The sequence below is a fragment of the Stomoxys calcitrans genome, chromosome 3 (assembly GCF_963082655.1).
Source record: "Stomoxys calcitrans chromosome 3, idStoCalc2.1, whole genome shotgun sequence".
NCBI classification, from domain to species: domain Eukaryota; kingdom Metazoa; phylum Arthropoda; class Insecta; order Diptera; family Muscidae; genus Stomoxys; species Stomoxys calcitrans.
Genome location: NC_081554.1, coordinates 6,279,379 through 6,285,378, shown reverse-complemented (window position 1 = coordinate 6,285,378; position 6,000 = coordinate 6,279,379).

The following is a 6,000-nucleotide window of genomic DNA, read 5'->3' as shown; positions in this document are numbered from 1 at the left end:
TTCAATGTTAATTATCTACAAATTTGTCACAGTTATTCAAAAAAGGAATAAATTAATTTAAAATTTTCTCTTCATGACGCTTAAAAGGTTTCTTCTATTCAGTGGCCTCCGCCACCACCATTCATCCTGCAGCCCAGGAAAGGAATTCAAAATTTAAGAACCACAAACAAAAAGTCAAATAATAGTCAAGTGGCAATGTTGCTGTCATAGTCACATAGTCCTTACAACAGCAGTGACAGAAGGTGAAAGTGGGCGGGTGCCAGTGAGTGTGTAGGTTAAACAGATATTTTTGACAAATGTTCTACCAAAAACTTCTCTATCCAAAACAATTCCACACTTCCGAGAAAATGTGTGAAACCTTTGCAAAACAAAGCCGGTTCGAAAGTAATTGTCTGCACGTCGTGGCAATATCATAAATAATGTCGTTTATGCCAACAAATTTTCATTAAGACAAATTATTGTCTGTCAATATGTTGCCAGGATGCTAGGATGCTACCCCCCCACACACACTTTGCAGACGTTCTAAACATCTTCCCTTCCGCACTCCTCGCTGCTAGTCCTAAACAATAAAATGAAAATTATGAGCAGACGACAGAGCACATAATTTCAACATTTTGCCATTACCCTTGGCTTACTGATAAGCCCTAAAGTAAATCCCTTTTGGGCCTTGTTAACTCAAAGGATGCTGCCAATGTTTTTAGTTCTGGTATAAGGAAATTGTAAACAATTATTATTGTTGTTTTTGTTTCATTGAGGATAATATGGTTGCTCTGGCTGTTGTTAACAAGCGTATACGCCACCTTCAAGGTAAATTGCTTATGAGTAAGTCTCTTCCGCCAAACAACCCTTCCATCACCCTAGCTTACTACGTTTCAACACACAAAACCCCTTTCGCCCCCAACCTTCAGACAACTGAGAACATTCTTTGTTGTTGCTGCAAAACTTTATGACTTCTGTGATTAAGTTTCGATTCAGTTCAGTTTGTATCCTTGTATCCTTAAAGTTGACTGAATGCCACTTTGTTCATCACTCACTCAAACGAGGGTGGCTAGAGCACTTCGGGAGGCCTATGACAACATTTGAAGCTAATATTTGTAATTAATAAGTTAATTGAAAACTTTGCTAAGGCCATAATGATGCGAAGAAAATTAAAAAGTAATTTAAACCCAATTACCATAGTTTTAAGAATATTTTTATACCCACACTCAAAAAAAGTAAAACCCAAATGAATGAAAATTTAACTAAATGGTAGTTAAATGAACCATGATTTGGCCCTTAAGACAGCAGACAAAAACTGCTGTTTTAGCAAACATTTTTGCTGTTTTGAATAACAAATTTGGTTGAGTTTATTATAACTTGGTGCATTTGTTTGTAACACCCACAAGGAAGAGAGATAGACCCATTGATAAGTATACCGATCGACTCAGAATCACTTTCAGATTCGATTTAGCTATGTCCATCTGTCCGTGTTAATTTGTGTACAAACTACAAGTCGCAATTTTCATCCGATCGTCTTCAAATTTGTTTTTCGCCTGGAGACGAGGCCTATTGAAATTGAAAAAAATCGGTTCAGATTTAGATATAGCTTTCATATATATGTTCGTCCGAATTGCAATAATAATGCAATAAAATAGTAATTTGCAAACCGATTCTCTCGAAATTTGGCAGGAAGGATTTTCTTATAAAGTTCGACATTGCTGGTGAATTTCATAGAAATCGGTTAAGATTTAGATATATCTCCCATATATATATCGACCAATAAAGCCACTGCAAGCGCATTTATTGACCAATCTTCCCAAAAATTTGTACAACACTTTTCTCGACGACTTCCACAATATCTACAAAATTTTTTCGATATTGGTTCAGATTTAGATATAGCTCTCATTTATATGTTCGTCCGATTTGCAGTAATACTGCAATGAAATGGTAATTTTTAAACCGATTCTCTCGAAATTTGGCAGGAAGGATTTTCTTTTGAAATCGGTTTAGATTTAGATATAGCTCCCATGTATATGTTAGCCCGCTTTGAGAAATATTGCAATAAAGTGCGATTCTCTCGAAAATCAGCAGTCATTTTCGGCAAACAACAGACTTTTCAGCAGTAAGCCTGCAACTCTGAAATTGCAATACTACTGCTGCGATAGCAGAACTACTGATACAATAGCAGCAAAATTAACTACTAATATTCAGCAGACAGTGTTTGCTATTTTCAGCAAACTTTTTTCCATGAATGTAGTAACTGGCTCCGCCAGACTTTTGACTTTCTCTACTCGCTTCATTCTTTTTATACCCACCACCGAAGGATGGAGGAATACTCATTTTGTCATTCCGTTTGCAACACATCGAAATATCCATTTCCGACCCTATAAAGTATATATATTCTTGATCAGCGTAAAAGTCTAATACGGTCTAGCCATGTCCGTTCATCTGTCCGTCCTTGAAATCACTCTACAGTCTTTAAAAATAGAGATATTGAGTTGAAACTTTGCACAGATTCTTTTTTTGCCTATAAGCAGGTTAAATTCGAAGATGGGCTATATCGGACTATATCATTATATAGCCCCCATATAGAACGATTCGCCGATTTAGGGTCTTAGGCCCATAGAAGCCACATTTATTATCCGATTTGCTGAAATTTGAGACAGTGAATTGTGTTAGGCCCTTCAACATCCTTCGTCAATTTGGTTTAGTTCGGTTCAGATTTGGATATAGCTGCCATATAGACCGATCTCTCGATTTAAGGTCTTAGGCCCATAAAAGCCACATCTATTATCCAATGTCGCCGAAATTTGGGACAGTGAGCTGTGTTAGGCCCTTCGACATCCTTCTTCAATTTGGTTCAGATTTGGATATAGCCGTCATATAGACCGATCTCTTGATTTAAGGTCTTAGGCCCATTAAAGCCACATCTATTATCCAATGTCGCCGAAACTTGGGACAGTGAGCTGTGTTAGGCCCTTCGACATCCTTCTTCAATTTGGTTCAGATTTGGATATAGCCGCCATATAGACCGATCTCTTGATTTAAGGTCTTAGGCCCATAAAAGCCACATTTATTGTCCGATTTCGCCGAAATTTGAGACAGTGCTTTGTGTTAGGCCCTTCGAAATTTTTCTGCAACTTGGCCCAAGTCGATAAAGATTTGGATATAGCTGTCATGTAGACCTATATCTCGATTTAAAGTTTTGGCCCCTAAAAAGCCCATTTATAATCCGATTTCACTGAAATTTGACACGGTGACTTATGTTAGGCTTTTCGACATCCGGGTCGTATGTGGTTCAGATCGGTTTATTTTTAGATATAGCTACTGTACTTATTAGTAATTGGTTCAAATAGGAACATATTTCGATATAACTGCTAAGGGACATAAGGTATGGAATTTTCACAGGATTTTAATGAAGGGTGATTCATCCAAAGTTCGGCCTGGCCGAACTTAACGCCTTTTTACTTGTTTAAGTTTAAAGAATTATTTTCAAAAGTAATTCGAATTATTAATACTCATTGATGGCATTCCAATCTATTCAACTATAGTATGGTTGGTTATTTGTTCATTTAATTAGAACCCTTCCCTCGTAAATGAAAAATTTAAAATTAATTAGCCTTTCTATTGAACACACACCAACACACACGCAGTGGAATTGTGTTTGGCTTGCGTTTGTATTATCTTTATCAAATAATCTGAAATTGAAACTGTTATTGGTTGCTGTTGTTGACTGCAAGCTCCAGGGCATTTTATTTTGCCATCATCCTTTTCCCCCCACACAACTGTAACCATCATCATCATCATCATCGTCCTTCTTATGATCAGCATCAGTGTTGTCGTTATTAATTTTCCTCAATGCCATCTCTGTTATTGTTGTATAGCTTGTTGTTGTTGTATTTTATAATTACATTAATATTTAACGAAATCCAACAAATCATCAGCAGGTCGCCCGCACTACGATAAACAGCCCACAGTCAATCGATTTGATGGTAGATGGGATAGATGGGTGGCTGAATGGATTTCCAATTCCACCCATTGTAGGTTTTCTCTCCTCTTTTCCCTTCTTCTATCTCCATTCAGAATGAAAGGTGCTGCAAAGACCATAGTTGATCGGTTTGTCCATCACCACTAGTTTGTGGCTTCTGTGAAATGACCCTCATTATTGCAACTATTGTGGCTCCTGTCACTACTACTGTTGCCACTGCCTTTGTTGTTGTTGTATTCAATTTGTTTATAATGGCTCATTGATACTTCGGCGAATGTGCGTGTGTGTGTGTGTGTGAGTGAGAGTGAGTGAGCTTCCAACCCATCCATATACATAACCTTATGCCTGTTTACCATTGGTGTAGAATGGATAGGATTCAAGTTGAGTTTATTGCACGCGCTGACATTTAATTAAATGCGCCTACAGCCATAGTCATCATCATCATCATCATCTAGAGAGTCGTATTCATCTGCTGCTGCAATTTTATATGACAAACAGCATCAGGTGCCTGAAATACTTGTTGATCACAATTAAATTTCTAAGGGAAGGTAAAGAGTTTATACTCTATTGATGATGCGAATTAGGATAGTCAGAGCGGAACAGAGTACTCTAAATATTTCTTATTGATGTAAGTCGTTGGGGATTGCAATAAAATATAAACTAATTGCCGGTTTTTATACCCTCCACCATAGGATGGGGGTGTACTAATTTCGTCATTCTGTTTGTAACACCTCGAAGTATGCATCTGAGACCCCATAAGATATATATATTATTGATAGTCATGTCATATTAAGTCGATCTAGCCATGTCCGTCCGTCTGTCTGTCGAAAGCACGCTAAATTTGTAAAGAGTAAAGCTATCCGCTTGAAATTTTGTACAAACACTTTTTATTAGTGTAGGTCGGTTGGGATTGTAAATGGTCCAAATGTTTTCATATACATCTTGGGTCTTGACCTCTTGAGCCTCTAGAGGACGAAATTCTCGTCTGATTTGACTGAAATTATGCACGTAGTATTTTTATATCACTTCCAATAAATGTGCTAAGTATGATACAAATCGGTTCATAATCTAGTATAGCTGTCATATAAACCGATCTTGGATCTTGACTTCTTGTGCCCATAGAGCGCGCAATTCTTGTCCGATTTGGCTGAAATTTTGCATGATGTGTTTTGTTATGAGTTCCAATATCTGTGCTGAGTATGGTTTAAATCGGTCTATAACCTGATATAGCTGCCATATAAACCGATCTTGAATCTTGACTTTTTGAGCCACTAGAGAGCGCAATTCTTATCTGATTCGGCCGAAATTTTGCACAACGATGTCTCTCATGACCTTCAACATACGTGTCAATTATGGTCCGAATCGGTCTATAGCCTGATTCAGCTCTCATGTAAACTGATCTCCCTATTTTACTTCTTGAACCCCTAAAGGACGCAATTTTTTTTCGAATTGGCTGAAATTTTGCACAACGACTTCTACTATGGTGTTCAACATTCAGTTCAATTATGGTCCTTTATCATATGTTTGCCTAAAAAGAGATATCGGGAAAAGAACTAGACAAATGCAATCCATGGTGGAGGGCATATAATTTTCGGCGTGGTCGAACTTAGCACGCTTTTACTTCTTTATCTATACTTTGTTCAAACTATTATCTATTATCATAAGAACATACGTTCTTGTCGTACGGGTATCAATAAATTACAAATTATATCATACATATATGTGACACTTAGAAAAATGTACCCTATATGGTGCTGCTTTGCGTTAAGTCGAAACTTTTGCTGTTATAATAACCCACCCACTGGCTGTAATATGAAGAGTTATCATTAACTAGCATTGTCGGAGGCCTCTTCACCATCCTCCATTCAGTTCGCCCCATCAAGAGCAAAGTTTGCATTGGCGAATAAGGCAAACAATAAGCAACCGCTTAAATGTTTGCTGGGCATTTATTCCATGACATGCCTCTACGCCATTCTTTTGTCGAGTATTTGCGTCGTGTGGTTGGTTAGTCCGGCGGGCTTATGGTCGGACAA